This window comes from Prionailurus viverrinus, chromosome D2, assembly GCF_022837055.1.
Source record: "Prionailurus viverrinus isolate Anna chromosome D2, UM_Priviv_1.0, whole genome shotgun sequence".
In the NCBI taxonomy this organism is placed as follows: domain Eukaryota; kingdom Metazoa; phylum Chordata; class Mammalia; order Carnivora; family Felidae; genus Prionailurus; species Prionailurus viverrinus.
The window spans coordinates 82,625,048-82,652,582 of record NC_062571.1 but is presented as its reverse complement, the minus strand read 5'-3'; the positions used below and the strand labels follow the sequence as shown (position 1 = coordinate 82,652,582).

General features: G+C 49.5%; 1 protein-coding gene and 1 non-coding gene across 5 annotated transcripts in view; both read left to right on the top strand.

Annotated features, from left to right (window-relative positions):
- Positions 1-27,535, top strand: part of CD2H10orf90 (chromosome D2 C10orf90 homolog) — a 262,252-nt gene that overhangs the window by 71,827 nt on the left and 162,890 nt on the right. The gene's annotated exons all lie outside the window — the stretch shown is intronic.
- TRNAQ-UUG (transfer RNA glutamine (anticodon UUG)) lies at positions 775-859 on the top strand. Its single transcript has one exon. It is a non-coding gene; the product is annotated as a tRNA-Gln (tRNA).

Genomic DNA, 27,535 nt, shown 5'->3' with positions numbered 1-27,535 from the left:
CCTTTCCTTTCCTTTCCTTTCCTTTCCTTTCCTTTCCTTTCTTTCCCTATTTTCCAAGTTCTAATTATGGAAGGATATTTTAGACATAGTCTGAAACCTTGGGTATTCACACAGAAGGCAAGCAGTTGTTGAAGAAAAAATCACTCATGACACTTGTTAAAGAGAATAAGGCAGATTTTATTCAGGGAGACTACTACGTGAGGTCTTAGAGTAGGAAAGAGAGTCTGGGCTCGACTCCGAATATAAGGGAAAGGAGGAATTCACGGCCGAGGAGCATAATACTTCCCTGATGGCTGCTTCTCGAAGGCATCACCTGGCTTTGTGCGTCTTGCTGCAAGGTCATTCCCATCTGTTAGAGAGAAATGGCATTGTTGGGGCGCCTGGGTGGCTCAGTCGGTTGAGCGTCCGACTTTGGCTCAGGTCATGATCTCGCAGTTCGTGAGTTCAAGCCCCGCGTCGGGCTCTGTGCTAATGGCTCAGAGCCTGGAGCCTGCTTCGGATTCTGTGTCTCCCTTTCTCTCTGCCCCTCCCCCGCTTGTTCTCTCTCTCTCTCTCTCTCTCTCTCTCTCTCAAAAATAAATAAATATTAAAAAAAAAAAAAGAAATAGGAGAAAAGGCACTATCAACTGGTTAAAAATGGCAGGACATGTGAGTTCCTGTGGTAGAAGGGGGCCCCCTAATCCAGAACTATGTCAGGGAAGCTGGGGTTCATAACCAATGGCAGGGGGAGGGATTAGGGGCAGGAAAAATTACCAAGAACTTGATTAGAGGGTTGCCTGGGTGGCTCAGTCGGTTGAGCGTCCGACTTTGGCTCGGGTCACGATCTCACAGTCTGTGGGTTCGAGCCCCACGTCGGGCTCTGTGCTGGCAGCTCAGAGCCCAGATCCTGCTGGAGGATTCTGTGTTTCCCTCTCTCTCTCTGCCCCTCCCATGCTCACTTTGTCCGTCTCTCTCAAAATAAATAAATAAACTTCAAAAAAAAAAAAAAAAAAAAGAATGTGCTTAGAGGTCAAGGGTTGGGGAAAGTCTTGTTAATCCAGCCCAGCAGGATTCTCTCTAAATCCAGACCCGATAGGATTCTTTGCTAAAACTGGGCCTGACAGGCCACCAAAGGCAGGCCCAGGATGAGGCCTAGTTAGGAAAAGCGCTCAGAGGAGCCTGACTGAAGTTAGGCCAAGGAGGGCCTACAGACACATCTTTTCTCTGAAAACCGGGCCGGGAGGCCACCTGTGCCCTCAGGGACCTCTGTGGTCCTGGTTCACTGCCTCAGGGAAGAACAGCATTTTGGATCAGGGATCTGACTCCCCCCCCCCCCTCCCCCGCCCCCCCACTCCCAAGAAGGGGAAGGGTCCACACACGATGAAATCTTCATCAATCCCGTCCCTGGCCTTGGCAGCAGACCCAGAGAGCAGAGTTTTAGTTCCAACTTGGTGTCGGAAGGACCAAAAACGCACAAAAGGGAAACCATTGTAAGGAAACCAGTCAATTTCACAGAAGGAAGAGCCACCAGCTTACAGAAAGTGCAGGAGACACTTTCTTGTGTCTGCCAATTAACCTCTCAGGCTCCATCCTGATTCAGTCATCTCAGGTCAGGAAGCAAGGTCAGGTATTAGAGACGTGGCTTCAGAGGATCGAATCCTGTGGGTACCCGGCTTGCGGGACAGCTCTTCCAGAAGGAGTCCAGGGGGCCAGGCAGACGGAGCTCACGGAATCTCAGGTTTGGGAGGGGCCAGAGGGTCACTTTGTCCAGTTTCTTCCCAATGTCTCCTGTCTGAAACCCTCCTACCCATTTCCACGCAGCAGCGGGAAAGCCTCTGCAGGGTAAGCTGACCACACAGAAGCCCCAAGGGCAGGGGGCTCATGACCTGCTCACACAGCCGGAATTGTTAGAAATCCCTCAGATCCTGTTGAGCCAAAATAAAGTAACTTATTCATTTGCTTTTGGTCTGTAGTGAGAAGGCAAAGAGTTGTTACAGTTACATATTGACTCGTTAGAATGTGTCATCTCTTCCCGGGTTCTAGGAAGGCGACTCCATTGTGCTACTCAGGCAGGTGATGGCGCGCTTTCCTCCGGGGCAGGGGTGGGCGTGCTGGTCACTGGGACGCTGGGTGATGACCCAGTTATTTGCAGGGGTTGCAATAAGGGGGATGTTTAAAGACGTTTCTGGGCAGGCGGGGCTACCAGTAGTCGGGTAGGGAATTCGAGGTTCGGGAGGCTCAGGGAGTGAGGGGGGCGGTGCTAGTCGGAGGACCCTGAATTTGTGGGGTTTGGACCCTCTACTTGTGAGAGGCCGCCTGCCTTCAATGTCCAGGAAGCATGCGGCAGGGTGGTGTTGACGTCGGGAGACAGGTTAGGGTCATAGATATGACCATCGTTTACAATATTTACACGTTTATCAATATGACTCTCATTTACAGGCAGTGTGTGAGAAACCATGAGAACAGCTGAGATCATTGCAGCAGCAAATGTGTGAGCTGGGACGAGGGTGGGCTGCAAGACCCACATGTATGGGGTGCTGGCTGGGGGTGGTAAAGGGAACCACAGACCTGGCATCGGGGTTTTGTTTTCTCTGGTGAGGTATTTAGTGCCAGGGTTGACTCTGACCTCACTTAGCTCTTTATCTTTGGATAAGTCTTTCCACTTGCCCAGGTCTTATTTTGCTCTCAGACGATGGTGGTTTAGGACAATGGTGGTCCACCGGCTGCTCTAGAACTCAGCGCTGTGGGCGGTAAGCCTCTGTTGCAGAAGCTAGATCAGGGGAGTGGTTGGCCCAGGCAGAGTGGACCCTGTGCTCATGCACGAAATTGGAAATGCACATCATCTCCGGATGTCTATTTTTGCTTCTTCCACGTGCACACAGCAACTGTTCACTGCCTCAGTCCTGGAAATCCCAGGACTGGGGAAGACCGGGGGCGGATATCGCACGGCAAAATCGTCCCATTGGGAAGCCCTTTGAAATCGGTGGGCCTGTGTAAAACTTCAGTTTACAGTGACATAGGATCCAAACACTAAGAGAGAAAAAAACGCGGGAACGGTGACTGTATCTGCCCAAACTCGCATCCGTTTTCAAAGTCGGTGGACGGTAGGAAGTCCGTTTCAAATTTCCATTCTTTGTGTTGTTAAAAGATTCCTTTGCCCAACCCCCCATCGCTGTGCTACCTGTCTGCTGATGAGACTGCTTAATCTGAGGATTTAGCAATGATTAGGAGGATTTGGTGCTTAGTTAAGCCATTTCTGGGGCCATCAGTTATGGGAAATGTATGGAAAGGTAATTGATGAAGGGTCACCTGGAATTTTTAATTGCTAATTCACTTGGCTTAGGAAGGAAGGTGGGGCGGCACGAAATTTTCTCCCTCCTGATCAATTAAGCCTGACCTTTACAACTGGCACTTTTTAAAGGGTGGGTCTTTGATGGATGAGGGGGATGAAGTTATTATATTTCACTTAAAACTTGAGGGTCACCGTGTCTCCATTCCAGCTTTTACAAGAGCGGCGATTCACTTCCTCGATAACCCTCGTTTTGGTTTCATTTGTGCCGAGACAGTGGCCCCAACACGACACATACGCCTGACCATCCTTCACGGAAGGATTGGTCTGTCGTCCCTTAAAAACCACCCTGAGACTGATGTGAGTTGTGTTTCTTTTCTCTGCTGGAAGAAGTCATTTGTAATTGTAGTTTCTCTATGAGCCAGAGATAGCGGGCACGGCAAAAGCCCTGTTTTATTCAGGCTCTAATTGTTGAAGCAGAGACACACGATCCTTTTTTATACAGAAGCCGTTTTCATTGTGCCACGTTGCCACCTGCCTCATTCTCACAGACTCCTCCCTGCCCGTGAGGAGGCTCATCTATTGGACAGTGTGAAAGAGTGTCTTTGGTCAACGCAACTTCTCTGCGTTCCCACCAGTTCTCAGAGAGGGCAGAGTGTGAACTCCACGGCACAGCATCTGGGGCCAGTCCGCATCTGACTCTACCCTTACCTGTCCCTCTCCCGGCCCCCGAGGACCCTCCTGCAGCCACCTTCTGTGTGTTTCAGTTGGGAAGATCCTCCCATTTGTCAGACACATTCCCTGATTCAACCTGCCCACCCTTGGTGCTTCAGATTTTGATGGTTTCACAGGACGGTCCTTCCTGCGTTGCCTGGTTTCCCTCGTGGGCTTGTCTTGGGTTGTGGTCTTCAAGACCGTTGGCTCGGAGGGCAGGGACCTTGTTCCGCTCATCGCTGTGTTCCCAAGGTTAGACGCCGGTGTGCAGAAGTATTCACCAGACTGCCCAGGATTATCTGTCCGTCCGAAGGAACCATGTGGAACCAAGTGTACATCCGGGGATCTTACTTGACTCTCCCAGGCAAGCCCGCAGAGCAGGCTGGGAACCGGATCGCGTGACGGCACTCGAGAGCCTGTGGGGGAAGCACCTCCCTTTGGGTCTTTCTAAGACCCTTCCAACTGCTTTGCGTGACACACACCTGTCCTGTTACTCAGCTTCCTTTGTTGAGGGGACAGAGGCCTCCTCCCAGGGGGCTCCAGTGAGCCTGCTGGGTGCTCGCTCTGCCCAGTGTCCACCTCGCTCTGCAAGAGGGGAGGTGGGAAAAGGCAGCATAACTTCTCTGACCCCCCCCCCCCCCCAGAAGAGAGAACACTTATTCCCGCTTTCTGCGCAAGATGTAAAGAGACGTGTTTCGGTCTGTCGGGCCTCCTGGCGTAGAACATTACTGGAAGAACACAGACCACGTCGCTTTGTCACGGGGGCATGTGACAGTTCCCTGTTTGCTGTCTAACGGATGACCCTTATGCGCACGGCCCTTTCTGAGTTCTGTGTAGTGGCTGCCTGGGTCTTGACCTTCAGGTTTGTTGCAATCACCTGTAAACAGTGCAATAAGCAACGTTCCCCCTTCTCTGAGTTTCTGCTTCTAGCTTGGTCTTTGCCCATCACCTGGTACGTAATCTAATTTTAAAAATGATTGGTAGAATAATGTGCTAGGCAAAGAGCACAGCTGAAGATTCCCCAGTCGGTGTAGCTTTGAATCGGAAAGAAATGCATCCAGCCGGATTTAGCTGCCTCCTCTCAAAGGCATGGCAGCTTAGTCATTGCCTCTTGTCTTCGAAGTGAAGAAATCAGATGCCGGGGCGGACATGAGGTCGGCAGTCCGTGAGGGCCACGGCATCTCGTTCTCAGAGGTGGAGTAGGGAGGACTACCCACAATTCCCGTTCATTTTCCCTTGAAGCCTATGAGCCCTTCTCCCGTCCATGGGTGCCAGGGTGGGCATCTTTGGGGGTCGGTATTTTGACCTGAACAAAGGGCATGAGTCTGAGAGACAGACACCCAACATTATGCGTTTGCTAGAAAGGAGCACCTGTTGACGAAATGGCTTTAAGAAGCCTACGTCCAGGGCACCCGCGTGGCTCAGTCAGTTGAGCATCCAACTCTTGATTGTGGCTCGGGTCATGATCCCAGGCTTGTGGGGTCGAACCCAGTGTTGGACTCCATGCTGAGCATGGAGCCTGCTTGGGGTTCTCCCTCTCTCTGTCCCTCTGCCCTTCATCCCTCCTCATTCTCTCTCTCTCTCTCAAAAAATAAAATAAAAAATAAAAAAAAGAAGCCCAAGTCCAATGGCTGAGCAGCAATCCTAGCCCATCCCGCCTGGAGACAAGATTTTGCTGAAGTCACAGTGTAAGGAAAATGGCTCTGCTCTAGCAGAAGTCCCCAGGTAGAAGAGGGCATCTGAATCACCCAAGGATCCTAGAATGGAAAGCGTCTCCAGGCTCCACCCAGACCACAGCATCAGAGTCTGTGGGTGTGGAGCCCAAGAAGTTGTCCTGGGCATCCCTTGTTGGAGCCGCCGCTGTGGGTCTTTTTTGGAGTCGGCTGGGTTTTTACGAAATAAACACGATGGTCATTCCTTCACCCCCAGGAGTTTCGCAGCATAGAGCCCTAACTCAGAGGGCTCTTGTAATTGCCTCCTCTTTATCCTGTTGGTGATGGAGGGGTCCCCGCCCCAGGGTGATGGGGGTGGCCGTGCACAACACCTGACCCCGGACAGATGAGTCCCTAGCGGTTTGTGAGTCACAGACACTTACAGCGCTGGGGAGCAGCACACCGTCTGCCACGTATCCCCTGCAGGGCCACGTGAGGATTGCACTCAAGAACAGCGTAAGTGGGAGCAGTGGAGGCAGGCTTTGTAATATCGGGAGGGTGGGGCGACCCCTGGCTCCTGCATGAGGATGTAACAAGATTGTTTGGGTAATTCCACGGGTTGGAAGGGAAGCGAAGCCCACCGCTCAGGGAGACGCGGGCGCTGCTCCTGGACCCCATCAGGAGGAGGGTCATTTGGCCAGGGGATCTTATCGGCGGGGATAGGAGGGGAATTCGCAGTTTGGCCAGATGAAGCCCTCTGGATCGCGCCAGGTGTCACATCAGCACGTGAGATGGGGTCTTATCTGTAGGACTTACACCGTGAGGGCCTGGCCTGGACGGAGCGGAGACGTGGAGGAATGAGAAGATGAGGTGGTCGGGCGCCTGGGGGGTTAACACGCCCGCTGGGGCGGGGAGAACAGAGAGAGAGCTTGGGGCCCGGCTTCCGAAGGCGCGGTGAGAGCCAGGTGTGGACACCGGGCATGAGCTCAGTGTCAGGGACACGTGGCTAGAGGACGCCGTGTCCTCAGATGGAGGAGGTACGTCTGGGTGCCCGGGAATGTAGAGTGGGGGCCACGCAGGGAGGGACAGTGTGGTGTGGCTGGATCTGACTCAGGATAGGTCCTGCCCAGAGTGCCTGAGGTCCAGCCTCAGGTACAGGAATGCAGCGCAAGCCGGGAACTCACTCCCCAGCAGGGCAGAAACCCACGTTCTAGATTGGGTTCTAGATGGGCATGAGAAGCATCTCTCTAAGCTCAGGATGGCCGTCCCCATCCCAGGAGTGGCACCACCATCCCCGTGGCCGGCCAAGCTGGGAACCTAGACGTCTTTCTGCCTCTCCCACACCCCCGTTTCCAATCCATGACCGCGTCCCTCTGATTTTCCTCCTAATCATCTCTGGGATCCACCCCTGCTGCCATGTTGGTGTTGACTACTGCGATAGTCCGTGTTTTCTCTGTTTGGTCTGTGTGGGCCAGGCCATTCCCTACTTTAAAACCCTTCCATACTTTTCAGGTGCTCCTAAAGACCATTCTTACTATGGTCTGAGAGGCTCTGGGGGCACTGGTCTTTGAGCTCTCTCTCTCTCTCTCCCTCTCTCTGCTCTACCAATGCTCTCCATGTGCTTCCTGCTATAGGGTCCCTGTACAAGCTGAACTCCTTGCTTGAACCTGTGCCCCTAAGTAACCTTGACTTGCCCCGCAGATCCTCTGCCATACATCCCTGATCTCGAGACCAATCCCCACTTCAGGCACCTGGAGTCCACCTTCCTTTTCTTTGCTGCACTTGTCACGATAACGTGACATTTATCTGCACTTGATAAACATCTGCATTCCGGTCCAGACTGAAAGCTGCATGAGAGCTTGGATTTTGCTTGCCAGCCCCTGTACCAAGCCAGGTGCTCCGGAAACAGCTGCTGGGGGGATGAGCCGGATGGGTACAGGGAGGAGCTAAGTCACCCGTGGAGCCTGGAGAACCATGGGGACGGGATCGGGCTCGTCACTGTGGCTGACTTCCGAAGGACTTTGTTTCTTTGTTGTTTTTTTTTGTTTGTTTTTTAATTTTTTTTTTAAACCTTCATTTATTTTTGAGACAGAGAGAGAGCATGAACAGGGGAGGGTCAGAGAAAGAGGGAGACACAGAATCTGAAACAGGCTCCAGGCTCTGGGCTGTCAGCACAGAGCCCGACGTGGGGCTCGAACCCACGGACCGCGAGATCACGACCTGAGCCGAAGTCGGACGCTTAACCGACTGCGCCACCCAGGCGCCCCGTGACTTCAAAAGGACTTTGAATGGTACCCTGGGACGCTGGGTGCACTCCCCTTTCTGCCCTGTCTTCTTTCTCCTCTCTGAGTGGCTGTGACCCTCCCTTCCAACCTCGGGCCTCTCACCTAGGGGTTCATGAACCCCTCTCCTAGTTGCATGGCCTGCCCCAGAGCCATGACCCCAGAGCTTACACACTATTCTTGGTGTGATTTTAAGCTGGCTTAGTTAAAGAGGCTCATTGGTTTCTACTTCCTTATTGTTAGTTGTGCGTCCAGAGCCCCCCGAGAGGAAAAGAACGCTTACCGGTAATTGTTGAAGTCACACACTCCTTGCAAAGGTTGGTGTCATTGGGGAAAGGCTGCAAATGGAAGGCAAACCCCAAACTCCGTGAGCCCTACCGCGCAGAGCGTTGCCTTTTGGGTGAAATATTGTCAATAGGGCATAGAGAGAATAAACTTGCTTGAGAGCTGAAGTGTTCTATTTTTGAGTAGCTTTGTGCCCAGCTGGCCGTGTGAAGATAAGATTCTCTAGAAGGGAAAAGTATATAAACAAAGGAAACACAAATTGAAAGTGACACGTGGACTTAAACGTAGTTTTGAAGCTTATCGTGTTATTTAATATGATGGTCGCGTTAACGTCCGGCTTGCCAGCACGAGAGGAAAATCCCTCCGGCAGCTGTAAAGGGGCTGAGCCGAGGGGACAGGAACACAGAGTAAAACGTTCCCTGCACAAAGCAAAACTGTACACCCCCATCGCTTATTTCACATCTTGGTGGAAACCCCAGTGCTGGCCATGAGATCTTCCCATAAAGCATCTTCTTTTGAACAGATTATCTCCTGACTTGCTTCCTCCTCTCTTGTTTCCCAAGAGTGGTCTCTCTCTCCCTTCCTGGGTGTGTTTGCTGGAAAGGAGCTCCTGTTGGTGGAATGCCATTAAGAAACCTAAGTCCAGGGGCCCCTGGGTGGCTCAGTCAGTCGAGCGTCCGACTCTTGGTTTCGGCTCAGGTCATGATGTCACAGTTTGGTTCGTGGGTTCGAGCCCCGCGTTGGGCTCTGCGTTGACATTGCGGAGCCTGCTGGGAATTCTCTCTCTCCCCCTCCCTCTGTCTATAAATAAATAAATAAACCTTAAAAAGAAAATTAGGGCCAACACCCTTTTCCAGCTCCCAGGGGAGCGCAAAGACCTCTCCTTTCCCGGTAAAAACTGCATTTCTGCGTTTGAGCAATTTGACAGGTGAGATCTGGCTTCTGCATTCAAAGATGCCATTGTTCCTAAAGAGACTGAGCTTCCTGTCATACACCTGCCTTGGGCACAGGAAGACTCCTCACGTTTGTACAGCCTTCTGGAACGTTTTCCCCTTAGGCTGGCATATGACGTCGCTGCTCCCTGACCTCTGTGCTGAGGATACAGCTCTTGCATCTCATTTTCGGAGCTTCAGCCGAGAAGTTTCTCCTGGACCACAGAGAGCTGCGTTTCCTTAGAGCAGCTCATGTTATTTTTAAATGGAACTCTTGCGTAAGATGGAATTGTCTGGGAAGCCCTTTTGGGAGACAGCAGAGGTGCTCTGGCTGGAAAGGGGCCCTGGGTGCTCAGGTTCTGGGAACCCCGTCCCCCCGGGGGGCTTTGGGGGTCCAGTCGGGCCACTGAGCAGGATTTGAAAACCAGGCAGGACTGGAGGGAGAGCCCAGAGTGTTTGAATACACATTGATTCTTTCCCTTTGAACGTGGAGACTTCACATAGTTAACCTGGAGCCCCGTGGAATGCCCTGTGGGCAGAGTCCATTTGCACCGAGAAACCCCCCCCAACGCCCCGCTTCCGCATTGATCAGCCTTCGAGTTCCTAAATCCTGCTTAATTTAGGGCTCTCCTGAAGGTTCTCTAGGCGCCTTTGAGCTGGGGGCCGACGGGTTCTCCGGAGGGCGGGGGGGGGGGGGGGGGGGGGCGGTTGCTGGTCCCGCCGAGGGAGAAGCGGTGGGAACGTGTCCTGGATTTCAACTGGAAGATGGGATGGAACAGAGTCTATAATAGGTCTGTGCTTTTAAAATCCCCTTCCCTTTCCGGTATTAAATGGCTTTGCTTTAATGACCCTCAGCTCCTAGTTTCTTTCAGATCCTTCCTACGGGCCCTGGCGGGACTCCAGCTACTCACTCAGCTCCGAACGTGGCTTTCTCTAATGCCTTGTGTGCACTTTGGTTTGATTTGTTCTTTTTAGGGGACTTAGGAGACCGTCTCTGAGGGTGGTTCAACACCGAGAACGTCAGCCTGGGGAGGGGGCGAGCCTTGTTCCCTCTGGAAACAGGCAGGGCTGGGGGGTCAAGGGGCCTTTCTTCCAGAACCTGCCACAGGTGATAAGGCTGGGGCGCTGGGGTTCAGAGCACGGGCTGCTTGAGCGTGAATTCAAGTTTGGATCAGAGGATAATCTTCCCGCCTTCGGAGACGAGATTGGAGTCAGTGTTACGGGGCGAAACTGGAGGGCTCTGGGCAATCCCTCATCCTCCACCCTTCACCCTGGGACGTTGGATAACTGAGCGCCGTGAGACTTAGTTTCACCATATTTGTAAACTGAGAATGGTAACACCTACCTTGCATCGTTGTTCCAAGGAGTGGTTATAACAGCTAGAGGACGCTAGTCCCAACCGTTTTTTAAAACTTTGTTTTCTTGTGCTGTTGTGGCTGATTGTGGATACTATGTTGTACAGCAAATCTCTAGAGCAATTGCTTAACTGAAAAGTCATGTCCGTTGATGAGTATTTCACCAGCACCCCCTCCCGGGAGCCCCTGGCCATCACCATCCCGATCTCTGATTCTAGGAAGCTGACCCTTTTGTACACACCTCATGTCAGTGGGGTCATGCAGGGTTTGGGCTGTTTCCACATCTCGGCTACAGTGAGTGGCGTGGCCGGGACTGGGTGGGGGGTGGGGGGGGGAGATGCCGATATCACTTCGAGATCCTGATTTCAGTTCTCCAGATAAATACCCAGAAGTGGGATTTCTGGATCCCATGGTAATTCTGACGTTTAATTTTTTGAAAAACAAACAAACAAAAAACCCCACCGTTTCCCATAGTGCCTACGCAATTTTGTGTTCCCACCAATAGGATACAAGCTTTCCAATTTCTCCCCGTCCTTGCCAACACATGTTACTTTACTTTTTTGGGGAACAGCCAACCTGACAGGTGTGAGGGGATCTCTCGTTAGGGTTTAGATTTGCATTTCCCTGATGAGGAGGGACTAATCTCAGTCTTCGATGTTTAAATCAGCATTGTATGCTATCAATGCCCCCTCCCCACCCCCACTGCCACAAATACACCGATGCTTACAGGTTAGGCTCTTACTTTCTTTCTGGAGCTTTCTATTCGAGCTGCTTGAGGACAGAGGAGGTGAGGTTGGGGACAGCAAGGGGGTCGGGATTGAGGCGGAGTATGAGGACAAAGGGACAACCTGCCAGACGCCCTGTGGGCTCACAACTGGCCAGTGGGCGGCTGCTCTCCATGTGTGACACACACAGTTGGTCCCCCGTCAGCCTGTCCCCTTGCCTTCCTTCCTCTTTCTCCCCACAGCTTTATCCCGGGCAAGGGGTGCTCTCCTCCCAGCTTACCACAGAGCCTTCTATCCCACACCTTCCCTGGTCGGGAGCCCTGCAGTGGCCGACTCTGTCCCTGCCCTTGGCCACCTTGGAAGGCCACCCCCAGGTTGGATCAGGCTACCCCTCTGGCCTGTGCTCTAAGCACTTGGGCAGGTGTCTGCTGACCTCCCTGCCCTGTGCCGCTGCATGACAGGCAGACACTGCCGGGCCTTCCCTGGGGAATCTCCTAGCAACTTGGGGAATGTCCTGCGTCCCCACTTCTGCATTTCCTGCCCAATCAGCAGAATTCCTCGTGGGTCCTCACGGGTCTCGTGAGTCTCTGGGCAGTTATTGGAGAGATGATAGATGCCTGTGGAGCTTGGGTGCTGAGCCCTCTGGGCAGGTGCCCTCATGTGGGCGGCAGAGGTGGGGGCCACATCTGGACGTTTGCAGCAGGTCCTGGCGTGAGACCAGGCTCCGGTAGATGCAGAAATGCCGTTTTGTCAGGGGACCTGGAGGGGATAAGGTATGAAGACCGGCGATGGGACTCATATGGCCATTGCCAGAGTGACACCAAAAACCACACCATGTCCCAGACTCAGCGGCTCATAGAACCATCAGCGTTTGTTTAGCTCTTGAAGCACGGGTTGATGATCTAGGCTGCTGGTTCTTATCCTCGGCTTTGCATTTTGTCAGTTTACGTGCCTGGGGATGCTGCTCCCTAGAGTCCTTGGAGATTCCAGCTCTCCTGGGGCACCTGCAGCTACACGGACAGTGAGTGGTCCCCAAGGATGCCTGCCCCAGCTGCTCTTGCCCCGAGGCAGTGGCTCAGTCCTTGGTCTGCAGAGGAAGCTGTACCTCGCGAGGTTCCTTCAAGACGGTTTCAAAGCCTTCGTGCTCCTGTTTATACATCCTGGGCCTTGGTATTTACGCTGCCTGTCCTCCATTTCAATCATTCCTTGTTCAGATCCCTGCCATCCAGGAAGGTCGGAGATCTCAGAGCCCTGGAAGAGAGAGATCGGGTAAATCAGGATGGCAGTCCCCTCTTTTACGGAGCCCTTGCTGTGTGCCCCGGGGTACGCATTGTTGAACACGACATCGAGGGAACGTGCCGTCCTGAGATCGTATTCTAGAGGTTCAGGACGGACAAATAGCAAGTAAACAAAGGAGAAAAATTATTGTAACAAGGAGATGAGAGAGAGAGAAAACAGGGCACCTGCTTCAGGTCAGGAAAGTTGAAAAGGAATCTGCCCACCAGGGGCCCACCAGGGTGGTGGTGGGGGTAGGGGGAGCTGTGTCAGGCCGAGGGAGCTGGATGTGCAAAGTTCCTGAGGGACGGAGGGAAAAGGAAAGTGGGCGTGGCTCGAGGAAGGGGCAGGGGTAGGAGGCGTGATTGGAAGGTACCGGGAAGACTGATCAGGCAGAACCCCGAGGGCCGGCCGGACAAGGGTGGCCTTCTGTGTAAGGCGGAAGCAGCTGAGGGGTTGAAACTTACGAATCCTGATTCGTTTGGCTTTGTGAGAAGGCCACCTGCGCAGGGCAAACCTGTCTGGGAAATGGGGTACACAGCGGCAAGTACCTGTTCTGCCGGGGCCCCCGCTGGAGACGCGGGAGGGTGTCCGGCTGGGCCGCGAGCCTGCAGCTGGGGCCCCCTGGTGGCGTGGGCTGGGGGGCAGGTGTGATTGCAGGGAGACACGTTGAAGGCCCACAGCAGCTGTCCAGAGGAGGGAGTGTGTGACGAGGGTGGTGGGCAGATAGGTGTTGGAAATAGAGTCTCAAGATCATGGGGCGCCTGGGGGGCTCAGTGGCTTGAGCGTCCGGCTTCGGCTCAGGTCATGATCTCGCAGTCCGTGAGTTCGAGCCCCGCGTCAGGCTCTGTGCTGACAGGTCAGAGCCCTGCTTCGGGTTCTGTGTCTCCCTCTCTCTCTGCCCGTCCCCTGCATGCACTCTGTCTCTCAGCAATAAAAAAAAAATTAAAAAAATTTTTTTTAGATAAAAAGAGAAGTTGGTGAATGCAAAAGGAAGGCCCTCTAGCAGTGAAGTTCATAGACAGTCTTTGGGTCTGAGACCCTCCCCCCACTCACGTCTCCTTGCACCTGGCATTCATCAAACCCTGCACTGCCTGCCCCGTCCCTGGACAGAGCCTTGCAAGGCTGGTGTCTCTTCTCTTTCCTGAATACAAAGTATGTGGGTTTACTAATGGGGAAGGATGTCCTATCTGCCAAGAATACAAAGCTTGCAGAGCCCTATTATTTATAAGCCCATTTTTCTACAAATGGCTTCTCATGCCTTGTGGGCATCAGTTTTTCTGATGAAGTTTAACTAAAAGTTTTAAGTATGTGGAATTTCAAATTACTTTGAAAACTTCCCCCCCTTTCAAGCCATCGCATCCAGAATAGATCCCCTCAGATGTCTGCATCTGTCGGGCAGCTGGAAGCCGTGTCTCCTGGTCTTGCTGTCACCACCTGCCATTTGTCTCTGGGCTGGCTTTCCCTGATAATTGAGATGTGTCGTGCACAGAGCAGGGGTCTCGTTTGAGGATGCCGAAGATGGTCTCCGGCCAGATGTTTTCCCTTCATTAGAATGTGTCCATCAGACATCTCTGCCGGAGGGTGTCTGCCTCCACCGTCCTATTAGCCGGGATAAGCTGGGCTCCTCTTCCCGCCCTGAAAAGACAGCATTAGCATTTAAGAAGCTGTCGTCATGAAAGTTCTCACCCTTCGCAATTAATGCAGGAAGAGGTCAATGATGGTAAATTAATGCTGCGGAAATCAGCCTTCATCGTTCATGAGCAGTTAGGGCCCTAAATGCCACCTCAGAAGGCTGCCTCTGTCTTCCGATCTCAGTGAGGATGTAACTCTACGGAACACCGGCTTGTGTTGGGAATCTTAATTTCTGTATCGGCGGTGTCGCAGAGAGTCCTGTGTAGGCCCCGGCTTCCTACACAGGGGCCAACTGCAGGTCTCTTCAGAGGCCCGGGTGCGGCATAGGGTGCAGCGAAGGGTGAATGGTGGGTGTTGCTACCTGTAAGGTCGTGGTGGGGGGACATGGAAGGAACTCAGTGTTTGTAAGGCCCCGTCCGGCCACAGCCCAGCCCTCCTGTGGGGGAAGTGGAGAGTGAGGGCTGGGTGGGGAAGCCTGGTCTTGGAGAAGCCCCAGGGGCCAGAGGGGGGACAGGAAGGTGATGCTGCATGGCCAAGGACACACCCAGTGTAGACGTGGTGACTGCCAAGTATTCAGAACTATCCACTCGGCAGATCGGTCGCAAATTACTTATTATTGAACGGTTCTCAATGCTGAGAGGCAGGAGCCAATGAACCTCATCCTGAAGGCTGACCTCTAGCAAGATCAACAGCCCTTGGCTTGGCTCAGTGTTCCCAGTGACAGTTGAAACTCAAGGAAAGGGCTCCTTGTGAGTGCTGGAATTCTTCACAAATAAGGAACAAGTGAAATAGTGACAAAGCATCTAGTCACCCAACACTGTTCTTTCCACCAACCCTCCCTCCCTTTCCCCCTTCCTTTCTTCCCTCCCTCCCTCCCTCCTTCCCTCCTTCTTTCCCTCCCTCCCTCCTTCCTTCATTTCTTCCTTCCATCCATCCATCCAAACTTTGATTCTTCCATCCTTCCATCCACCCCCACCCCCCCAACATCTAATAGGCGCCAAGTTTGTGAAAGTTCCTGAAAATACATAAATAAGACACAGACCTTGGTATTTTGAATTTACTACAACAGATGGACATTTGGAGACCCCAAGAACATGAAAGCCAAAGAGATATTTTGGGGACCTCCTTGCCCTGTTTGACCAATGAGAAAACTGATCAGAGAATAGATGAGTGACTGAGCAATCAGGTTGGGCTGGGCTTCAGGCTTTGTAACTGCCGGCTGAAGGCGTCTTCGTGCACCACAATGAGGAGCCCGTCTTCATGATAAGAACCAACCTGTGCTTTGTAGGTTGGATAAAATTCCATACATTTTTCTGAGAGACCACTGCTTGTTTGAACGAGGAGAATGAGCGGGCCCCCCTATTCAGAGAGAACTGGCCCAGCATGCTCAGAAATAAACCAGATATTTTCATGTTGACATGAAACCATGCTCTGCCAAGCAGCTGGGATCTGAGCTTTCTCTTTGCTGGGGGTCCCAAGAGATAAGAAGAGTGCATGACCTGAGCCTGTCAGACTTCCCCCTTCTTACCCGTAACTGCCAAACACAGAAATGAACTAGCAGTGATTTTTCTCTAATAGTGGATCTCCCTCTACCCTTTCTTTTTCTCTCGGAGCAGCCAAAATTCTGGAGTTTAAGTCTGGCTTCAGGACTGGAGGCATGAACCACATAGAGACATTGTTCTGCTCTAGGCAGCACCCTGAGCAAATGAGATGCTTTGGTGTTGACATTTCACCAATGTGGACCGCCGTGAGGTTTTCCTGATCATCTACAAGGTATAACAGAGTGGAACTACTCCTTAGGAATGAATATAACTGGTGTATCTCCATTATTTAAAAAAAAATCACTGCTTTTGCAGGGCCAACCTACTTTCACTGACCTTGATTTCGGTTTAGCAAGGTGGCCTTTGTCATGGCAGCCGAGATCGCTTGCTAGATGGAGATGTCCTTGCAGACAGCCAGAGAAAAGTTTGGAGGTGTTGACCACCCCAAGAACAATTACACCTTCACCTACAAATCAAGGTTACATACTCCTGGCGAAGTGGTTTTAAAGTCAGCCCGGATTCTTTAATTGCCAGCACCTGTCTATCTGGGAAGCCTGGCAGTGGCACCAGTATAACTCAGTTTATTGATCCTGGTGATTCAGTGTTTCCGCTCAAGGCATATTTTAGCGCTTTTAACACATCAGCACAATAGTTCAAGGATCAATCATTACTTCTTCCTCCTGATCCATTTTAATTGTGATATCAAAGATGCAGTAATCCTTTCTTAAATTGGAAGAACCTATCTAAAGCCAGGAAGAGGTTTTATTATCATAGTAATGAGCCTTTCCCAGGCAAGGCAAGGTAGGAGGCTCATCCGTTCCTGAACTGAACCCAAGCAGCCACACCCCTGAGCTTACCCAAAGCTGCCACAATCAGCAATTCAGCCAGCCAGGTGACCTCGGTCCCTCCCTCCTTGCTGGGACAGCTGGGGTTTCTGGGAGGCCGATGCTCTCAGCAGGATTCGCCTGGGCCAGGCAGGGGGGTGGAACAGACAGGGAGGTTGAGGGAATGATCCACCTTCCATGGTAACCTGTCTTTACAGAGGAGAAGGGTAGAGAAGAGTGGGTTGTATAGCAGGAAGAGAAAGGCGTCTGAGGCCTTCCCACACTTTGAGAAGTAATCCACCATTCCGTGGGAAGTCGCCAATCTCAAAACCATTTGGTGTAGGAATTAAAGATTGCAATAAAAATTCTGGCCAACAAAGCAAAGACATTAAGTGATTGAATTTCCATCCTCAAGTTAATGTCTACTTTGAGCACCCTACTTCATTTGAGTCCTTGATACATTCAGAGAAATTAAAGATGTCCCCGGACAAGGGTAGCCTACTGAAAAAGAATGTGTACCAGCTCTAGCTCTCTCCAATACCCCCCCCAATACTCTCTCCTCCCCCCCCAATCCTGCCCTCTGAATTTCTCTTATTTCTCAGAATACGTTGGAACCAATTATATGTGAGATGAGTGATAGGGGAGACATGGCCTACAAGACCGTCGTATTCTGGGTCAAGTGTCCCAAGTGGTGTTCCATTGGTTACCAGTTAAGTAGGATGCTAAATACTTGTTGTATTTTATAAGAACACCACTAGGTCAACTTCACTTGGGAAACACTGGGTGACTAAGGTGAGCTGTTTTCTTTCATGAGGGCTTTTACGGCACCCAGTATGCCAAAGGCATATCTGTGCACGCTCTGGAAACCTGCTTGACCTTTGCATGGTGAGCATCTTGCAGGACAAGTGTCCTGTGGAACGTGCATTAGGAAGTGCTGGTCGGCTCAAGGGCTCCCGAGACATTGACTGAATGCCTGCCCTAGAAGGCTAGGCCCTGAGGCCCCGTGGGAAAGGATAGACTGGGGTCTGTTTAGATATAATGTCTTTACTTCCAGTAAGGAAGAGTGTGGGTGGGAGACTCTAGGGTCCCATCGGGCACCCTCCTGGGAATCCCTGACGCCCTCTGCGTCAGCATGGCCATTGGGCCACTGACCTTGATGCATCTGTCACCTGTGATTGAATAACAAACAACTGTAAGCTCCTTGAGGGCAAAGTCAGTGTAAGTGTTTGGGTGTTTGTCCATCTTTGGCTGCCCAAGGTCCATTTCTTGGTCTCTTACCAGCATGCTATGTTCTTTCTGGGGATAGCCATAAGCCGTTGCACTCAGCCTCGTTGGGAATAACTGTGGATGCCTGTTTCCCACCGTGGAAGCTCAAGTGGTCCCTATAGGCAGATTGCCTGCCAGACACTTCCTCTTCCTGCTCCGTACTTTTAGCATAAATCCTAAAGGTGACCCACCCGATGCTCTTTCCTAAAAATTTGACCCTGGAATGAGAAACATACGTAGAAGAGAAACCCTCACAGGTCACATGGCTCTAAGTTCTTATCTCGATGTGTGTCCAGCTATGAAATCATCCCGGACTCTCCCTGCTGTTTAGTCCCCAGGAGCCACTTAGTTCCTGCCACGGTCCACGTTCGCTCAGCAATTCTGTGAGCTCCCCAAATGCCATTGGCTTAGGTTAGCCAGAGGCAATTCCTGGTGAGAACTCTGGATGGAAAAAAAAAAAAAAAGGATCCAGCTTCATTCATCCTGTAATCATCCTCCAGGGCTTGCGCTGGCGAAACACCTAGTAAGATTTTATAGCTACTTGCAGAATTGACCAGGGAAGTTCCTCACCTCTTTGTGTTATGGGGGTAGACCTAAAAGTGCAATTATGGAGTTATTCATTCAACAAACATTTATTAGATGAACACTGTTTTAGAAACCATCCTGGGGGCTGGGACTATAGCCACGAACAATCAAAGACCTTGCCACAGGAAGCCCTTGTCCTCCTTGGGGACAGACAAAGAGAGAAAATTGCCCGGTGGTGGTGTGCTCTTCAAAGACGTATAAAGTGAAGGAGGGGGGTAGAGAAGAGCGGAGGTGCACTACCTTGTACAGATGGTCAGAGAAGACTTCTGGGATAAAGGGACAGTTGAGAGACATGAAGGAAAGAAAGAAGAGAGCTGTAAGAAATTTGGCAAAGGACGAAATCCTGAGTCTGGGACACGTATAGAGAGTTTGAGAATGGCACCGAGGAGCTGACGAATGAGGGGAGAGTGGGGGTGGGTGTCACTGATGGAACCACGTGGTGACTCAAGTCGAAGTCAGGAGCCCAGGGGAGGTTTTAAGTAGGGGAGGGCGTGCTTCGACTTGGGTTTTAAAAGTATTACTCTAAGGTCTGCAGTGACATCCGGCTGTGAGCTCTCATCCAACAGCCCTTGGACTTGCTGGTCAGGCAGGGATAGGGCCCGAGGCCTTGGGCTGTGCTGTCGGCTCTAACTTCTGTGTCTCCCATGGAGGACAATTGCAGAGTGAATTTTGAAATCAAATTATGTTGTTAATGTTTCATGTGAGCCTTTCCAATATTGCTACTTAATTTGTGGCAATGATAAGTGTGCATGAAAATATGTGCTCGCACATGGAAATTAAATAATTTTATGTCAAGTAGCTATCTGAAGGGTTGTTGATGTTTCTTTGCATAATGGGAGTGTGTGCACCTTTCGAAGAGCATGGTTAGCATTGTCGGTGCCAGGGACCATAGCTGCATGCCGGGGCATTCTCGCCACCCCTAGTGAAATCCTGTCTGTCATTCAGGCTTCGGGGAAATGGAGACTGCTGAGTGGTGGCACATTGGGGTGCTGAAATCATTGGGAAGGATTTCTCAAGAGCGGGGCTTGTCAGCCTCGGCACCACTAACGTTGTTGCAGATAAGTCTCTGTGGTGGGGGCCATCCTGGCATTGGAGGATGCTAGCTGCATCCCTGGCTTCTGCCCCCCAGATGTTAGCAGCACCTCCTCCCCCAATTATGAAAACTAGAAATGTCCCCAGGCATTGACAACTGTCTCCTAGAAGTAAGATGGCCCCAGCTGTAAACCACTGTTATAGGGGGTTAAGACTTAAAAACAACACTCAATAGGGGGCGCCTGGGTGGCTCCGTTGGTTAAGCATCCAACTTCAGCCTGGGTCATAATCTCCCAGTTCGTGGGTTCGAGCCCCATGTCTGGCTCTGTGCTGACAGCTCAGAACCTGGAACCTGCTTCGGATTCTGTGTCTCCCTCTCTCTCTGCCCCTCCCCCACTCATGCTAGCGCGTGCTCTCTCTCTCAAAAATAAATAAACATTCAAAAAATAAAAAAAAACACTAATAGAAAGAGAGATCTGGGATTTGTTTTTCCATAAAGAGTGGAAAGTAGGCTCTGGGTCTCCTTCATAAAATCATTTATCAGCTGAGCTAGAGAAAGTTGACATCCATGGAGTTTATTTCAATGGTTTTCGTTCACTCAACAATAAAGCCGATTGCTACTGTGTCCCAGGGACTATGTGGGTTCAGGGGTGAATTGGGAGTGAGTGTAAGAATGAACCAGACACAGTCCTGCAGTGAGTATAAGAATGAACCGGACATAATCCCCCCTATGATATCATAGGGGGAAACTAGAGAGTTCTAGGAGGAAATGGGGAGACACACCCCAGTGAGCCCATTGGGCAGAGACGGGGAGGGTGTTTGCTAAACTGGGAATCTGAAGGAACTGAGCATAAGCCAATTAGGGGATGGAGATGGGACAGGGTGGCCGAAATGGTGGAGAACAGCACATTTAAGGCCAAGGAGCGAGAGTGTAGTTCATTCAGAGGACTGTAGGTAGTTCAGTATCACTGAAGTGCCCAATAATTGTAGAGTATGAAAAGATGGGTCTTGATGAGTTAAAGTGAAGTCAGAGAATTCTCTCTAGCTTTTCCTGTTTTTACTACATTAATCATATGCAGGGATTTTTATCAATATCAAGAATGAGTGAAATGGTCTCAGAGAAAACAATCCCTAAGATTGCCATTCTGAAGTAACTAAATGGGGGACTCTTATTCATGACAGATGCCACTAAAAAGAAATACACCATATGTCATCATTATCATGATAAACCATCAACATTTATTAATTCCTTCCATGCACAAAGCACAGATGGCAACAATAGATAGGGAAGAATGCTTGAAACAAATATGACTTCATTCACTCAGCAAATATTGATCAAGCACATGCCATGTGCCTGAATGTGCCACCCACTGAACATACGTAGATAAACTCCACGCTGTCCCTGACCTGACAGGAGCACAAGGTTTACACAAAAGGCAGCTACTGTTTTTGTCGTCTAGAGATGTGTCGCACAGATTGAAAGGGAGCATGTTAAGATCTCACTAGGACAATGCAAAAAGGACAAAAAGGGAGATGAAGCTAAAAAATACATAGAAAAATATTCCACCCCATTAAAACGTAAATTAATGCACAACGTGTATAGTAAAACTGAACATTGCCTGTGGTCACATAAAGTAGTAAACCCAGCTGGGAAGGCGTAATTCAACAGAAAGGAAACAACCATATACTTGAAGATGTTCATCGTAGTATTATCTATTCTAAGAAAAACCAGAAGTAGCCTTGAGAGGAGGGAAAAGATCGTGTAGGTTTCGGTAATTTACAATAGAAGTTATGAATGAGTTGCAGTAGTGTAAAACATGCAAAATATTTTCTATCCCTGCTGAGGGTTGTTCCCCCACGAGGGTCGGAAGGGGCCTCATCCATTATGGACACTCGATAAATATTAAACAGAATGCCTAGGTCAAATTAAAAAGCAATGACTAAGGGGCACTTGGGTGGCTCAGTCGGTTAAGCATCCGACTTCGATTTAGGTCATGATCTCGTGGTCTGTGAGTTCGAGCCCCATGTTGGGCTCTGTGCTGACAGCTCAGAGCCTGGAGCCTGCTTCCGATTCTGTGTCTCCTTCTCTCTATGCCCCTCCCCTGTTCATGCTCTATGTCTGTCTCTCTTAAAAAAAAAAAATTAACAATAACAACAACAACAAAAAGCAATGACTAATTAAGCACATGAAATAAAAACCAGGCAGGGATACATTACATTTATAGTTGTTTGTGACAACATGGATGGACCTTGACAGAGAAAGACAAATACCGTATGATCTTGTTTGTATGTGAATAAAACAACCACCACCACCAAAGTCCTAGAAGATGAGATCAGACTTGTGGGTACCAAAGGTGCGGGGGTGGGTAGGGGATGGGCGAACTGGAGGAAGCAGGTCAAAAGGTAAAGACTTCCAGTTGCAAGATAAATAAGGGACAGCTCTGTAACGTGCATGGTGCCCGTGGCTAACCCCTGCAAGATGATGTATAGGGATGTTGCGAAGAGGGCAAATCCTAAGAGTTCTCATCACACGAAAAAATTTTTTTTCTTCTTTCGTTTCTTTTTATTGTATCTATATGAGTCGATGGATGTCAGCTGAATCTATCATGGTGATCATTTCATAGCGTATGTAAATCAAGTCATTATGGCATAGACTTTAAACTTACACAGTGATGTATGTCAATTACTTCCCTATAAAACTGGAAAGAATTTGTAATTGTTGAGTTCGCTGGGGATATAGATTATTCCCCTCCTTTCATTTACTGAAGTTTATAAAATATTTATATGGCTTCTGTAAGTTTAAAACCAAAGAAAATTAAAACAAATGATTAACAGTGAGTCTCGCTAGCTTTTTCCTCCTCCCACAACCAGTCAAAAGACTATAGATTGGCCGAATGTTTCTCCCTTCTGCCCCCTCCGTCCTCCGGGGAGGGTCTTTTCTCTTTTCTGACTTCTATAATGGGAAATAGGAGAGTGGCCTGAGGTGGAGAGGAGGAAGGTGCTCCAGAAATACAAATCATGTTGTTGCCTTATTTTAAAATTCTTTTAGTTTCAGCGGACGGTGTTCATTTGATCAAGATACTGTCCTGGGGATGAATCACATGGGTGACAATTTTATAACGTACATTTTTAATGTGGTTTAATTTTTTTTTATTCATTAAAGCGATAAAGCTGAAGTAGTTAAGACAGTTTGGAATTGGTAAAAGGACAGAATGCAGAGTGCAGACATAATCCCACGGTCGCCTGAGGAGTGACAAAGGGGCTACAGCAGTGATGTGAGGAAATATACCAATTCGGTTCCAGGTGGATCGTACGGTGTTTTACCTAAATGTAACAGACAACACAAGTAGGTTTTAGAAGATAATATTTGAAATCCTGACGTGAACTGAAACCAAGAGTCGGACGCTTAACCCACTGAGCCACCCAGGTGCCCCACAACACAATTTTTAAACGGGCCAAAGACTTGAAAAGATCCTTCACAAAAGAGAATGTCAAGTGGGCGAAAAATATATGAAAAGGTTCTCAAGATCATTAATCATCAGGGGAATGCAAAATTTTTTTTCATATATGAAATTTATTGTCAAATTGGTTTCCATACAACACCCAGTGCTCATCCCAAAAGGTGCCCTCCTCAATACCCATCACCCACCCTCCCCTCCCTCCCACCCCCATCAACCCTCAGTTTGTTCTCAGTTTTTAAGAGACTCTTATGCTTTGGCTCTCTCCCACTCTAACCTCTTTTCTTCCTTCCCCTCCCCCATGGGTGTCTGTTAAGTTTCTCAGGATCCACATAAGAGTGAAAACATATGGTATCTGTCTTTCTCTGTATGGCTTATTTCACTTAGCATCACACTCTCCAGTTCCATCCACGTTGCTACAAATGGCCATATTTCATTCTTTCTCATTGCCCTGTAGTACTCCATTGTGTATATAAACCACAATTTCTTTATCCATTCATCAGTTGATGGACATTTAGGCTCTTTCCATAATTTGGCTATTGTTGAGAGTGCTGCTATAAACATTGGGGTACAAGTGGCCCTATGCATCAGTACTCCTGTATCCCTTGGATAAATTCCTAGCAGTGCTATTGCTGGGTCATAGGGTAGGTCTATTTTTAATTTTCTGAGGAACCTCCACACTGCTTTCCAGAGTGGCTGCACCAATTTGAGGGGAATGCAAATTAAAAGTGCAATGAGATATCACCCACCAGCATGGCTGACAAAGTAGACGTGACCAAGTGTTGGTGAGGGTTTGGAGCAGTGGGAATGCTCACGTGTTGGTAAGAATATCCATGACAGCATTATTTGTAACAGGCATTAGTGGGAAACGACCCAAATGTCCATCAAGAGTAAAATGGTTAAAGATGTTGCAGAAATGAAAAGGAAGAAGCTACTGCTGCCCTTGGCAAGATGGTTCGCATCATGTTAAGCCAAAAGAAAAGAAAACAAAACAAAACGCAAAGGGTTGTCTACCGAATGCTTCCATTTATATGCAATTCAAAACAGACCAAACAAATCTCTGGTTCTGACTGAAGTCAGAATGATTAACTTGGGGGTGGATGAAAGGGCAAGGCATAAAAGGAAGCTCATCCTTTTGAAAAATCAGAACGGTGATTCTACAAGGCGCGTTCATTTTGTAAAAATTATCAAGCTATACATTTGCGATTTGTGCTGTGTGTGTGTGTGTGTGTGTGTGTGTGTGTGTGTGTGTGTGAGTGTGATACTCCTATAAAAAGAAATTGAAACTGTTTGACTTACAGGAGGGAAGACTGGGGTGCTTGATTCTTGTCTTTAAGCAAATACAGGGTTGTATTTAAAATCAGGGAGGGGAAGTCGAGCTTCTAGCCAGGTAAGTGGGAAATCAAACAAGTATAAGTGAAAGAAGATCTTGCCAGGCAACAAGAAGGACTTGTTGAGAATAAAGCTGATCAAATACAGTAATGGTTTGTGGGCAGATGGGGGTCCTCTGTCCTAGAGTCTTCAAGGGTAAAACAAATGGTGTCACGGCACCAAGGAGATTCCATGTCAAAGTCATGAACAAAGCCAGGTAAAATAACTATTTATTTGATTCTCAGATGCACGTTTTAACATGTCTGACACCTAGATGCATCGTGGAGTCCACAGCACTTTGCAATTAATGGTAGTGTCTGTCTTTCTTAGGGCCAGGAAATAATGGCACATCAATGTAAGATGGTAAGATTGAAAGGCACCTTCAATTTGATGAAATATGGTAATAAAACCCCTTCGAGCTTTAAGATTCCCTTGTGAGCCTCACAGTGAGGGAGGCTTATTCCCTTAGGAAAGCATTTTCTATTCATCCCGAGGGTTGTTCCCCATGAGGGTCAGAAGGGGCCTCATCCATTATAGGCACTCAATAAATATTAAGCATCGGCCGTGGCCCACAGCCAGCTCTGAATAAAAATTGGCATACGTTAACATTTATTGCTCATGGATTTTGTGACTTAACGATCGCGCTCTCTCTCTCTCTCTCCTCCTCTGTGTAATCCACATTCATAATGGCAAACCCCACCAAGGTAGAACAGAGGGAGAGCCCATGGTGGATGATGCTTTCCTGTGCATTGGTAGAGGGTGGGATGAGGGGGGTCAGCCCGGAAGACAGAGAGGTGCCCAGGACAGAGCAAGGAGGACAAGTCTTCATATCAGAGCTTGTTGTCTAGCAAAGATCTCAGAAGCCATTCACGCAGAGGAGGCGCAGTGTTGGGGAATGTTTCTCCCGCAGAGAATGAATGCAAGGGCTTGTGTATCAATGCGTGTTCATACTCAAAGACTGAATGTTGCACCTGCTAAGAAGACTGCCTTTGAGCTGGAGAAGTGCAAGAACCCAAGCCTATCATGATGGCAGAAGAATCCAAACCAGTCGTTGTGAGTGGAAGGCACGGCGTCTGTGTGCCGGTGTCTGGACCTGGTGGTATTGTCTTGCTGGGGTGCTTGTTTTTGCCCATCAGCAAGCAGAACATTGTTTTCTCTGGCACCCTGGGGAACGGAGTGGAGACCTTATGTCACTCCCTGGTTGGAGATCAAATTGGAAGGAACACCCCAAGTTTTCTCATTTGGTGTTGGGTGTAGACGTATAGAGTAATTTGGGAGACGTCAAAGAGGAGGTAGCTGAAAGGACATTAGCCTGGCAGAGGTCTGTACACAGAGAGATTTGTACTATTTAATTACGCGGTGTGTCTTTAACTTTCTCCCTCTTTAGGTTATGAGAAACAAGAGGAAGTTTCTATGGGTAGGAATGAAGTCAGTTCAGTTTTCTGACAGCAAATGTACGTGACAGATTTAGCAGGAACACCATCAGGGATCTACGTCTCCCATTGTCTTTTGAGTTCGCTTACATAGCTCTGGTTAGGAAAGGGAGGTGCAGAAAGCAAGAGGCTGAGTCACGTCAGTGTTGCAGGCCCTACGCTGCCGGGGCACCGAAGGTCACTGTACTAGAAGGGGAGGCATGCAGTTATTTTTCTTTCTGCCTGAGATTCGGTTAGGAGGAGACAAGCAAAGAGCAAAGATCAAAGGTTTTGCTCTTCCGGTGGCACGGAGTGCCCCAAGCTTGGCTTTAGTCATGAGTGGCTGTTAATTAAGGAGATGGATTGGACAGACCAGGAAGACAAGGCTCAGATATCTAAAAGCCCTGTCCTGACCTCCAGAGTGAAGTTAGCGGACAAAGAGCTGCCATGTTGCCTCCCAAGGGGTTCCTAGAAACTGCCGGAGAATTCGTACTGGGTGACCACCTCTGTGCCTTTTTGCCATCTACAGTGCCTTCCTGCCTCTTGAAACCATCCCAAGGCCCAGCTCACAATTCGCCTCCTACCTGAACAAATGACGGCTGCGTGGAAGACTTTCTGGTAGATTCTGTGGGTTGGGGGGATCATATTGGAAGCATTACATGGTGTGTGTCTCCCCCCACTTCCTACCCCTGTGCTCATCCAAGACCTTCAGGTGAGCCCCGAAAACCTTTCCCTGAGGACAGCTAGACATGGGTCACCCACCGCTTGTTGGAAGAGGGCCACTGCAGAAATAGTAATGTAGACGGTGGCAAATACTTGATTATTAGGTTCCGTAGTCCTTGGTTTAAGTGTGAAGCAGATAGATTTGGGTGCATATTTACAGAGCTGGTTTATTCCACTCCCAGATTAGATAAAAGGGTTCCAGGCTTTGAAGGAGGGCACATTCAGACAAGAGCACAAAACCAAGGGACTATCAGCTTCTGGCGGACCACAAGCATCCACAGTGGGGCGCCTGTGATTCAATTGTTCAGTGCTCTTTTGTGCCCTGAGACACTGCTCAGCCCCACATCTGCCATCCCAGAGGACAACCCTCTGTCCAGTGGTCTGGAACACTTGGAAGTCCCCTATCGCTGAAGCCAGTAAAGATGGTAGTGCCCTGATGGGCGGTCCCCAGCACACGTCCAAGTTGGAATTAGATGAAGATCGTCAGGAATTTCATGAAGTTACAACAACGAGGTATACATCGAACCTGAGCTTGACTCCATGTGGACTTGCCTCTGCCTCTCTACTCTTGAGATGTTTTCCTTCTCTCTTATGATAAATATTACAGTGATCTGGGTAGAGACTCTCTCTCTCCCAGTGGGGAAGAGATCATATTCCACTAATCTTTGGATCTTCACCATGCCTTATACATCATAGGTACTGGAAAAAGAGGTATTTGCAGAAAACTGAAATATTAAGGAGATTTGGTTAGAGAATAAAATAGAAGGAAATTAAAAGTGTGAGTCAAATCAGGTCTTTGTATTTAGTTTTTTTCTTAAAGTTTATTTATTTTGAGAGAGAGCGAGAGAGAGAGAGCAGTGCAAGTGGTAGAGGGACAGAGAGAGAAGGAAGAGAGAGGATCCCAAGCAGGCTCCACACTTTCAGCCACGCTCTTAGGTAGCTCCTCCCATCTGACTGTGAAATGGACCATGTGACTTGCTTTGTCCTAGAGGACATTAACAGCTGTAATGCAAACAGTACTTGCAAAGTCCTTGTGAAGCGGTGCTCATGCCCTCTAGTTTCTGGGAACTTCTGTGCCTTTGTGTGAAGAAGCTCAGTGTGGCCTCCTAGAGAAAAACGCTTGTAGAGAGAGCCCCGGGATCCCATCTGAGAATGCAGACAAGAAAGTGAGGCCAGTCTAGACCATCGAACCTCTGCCAA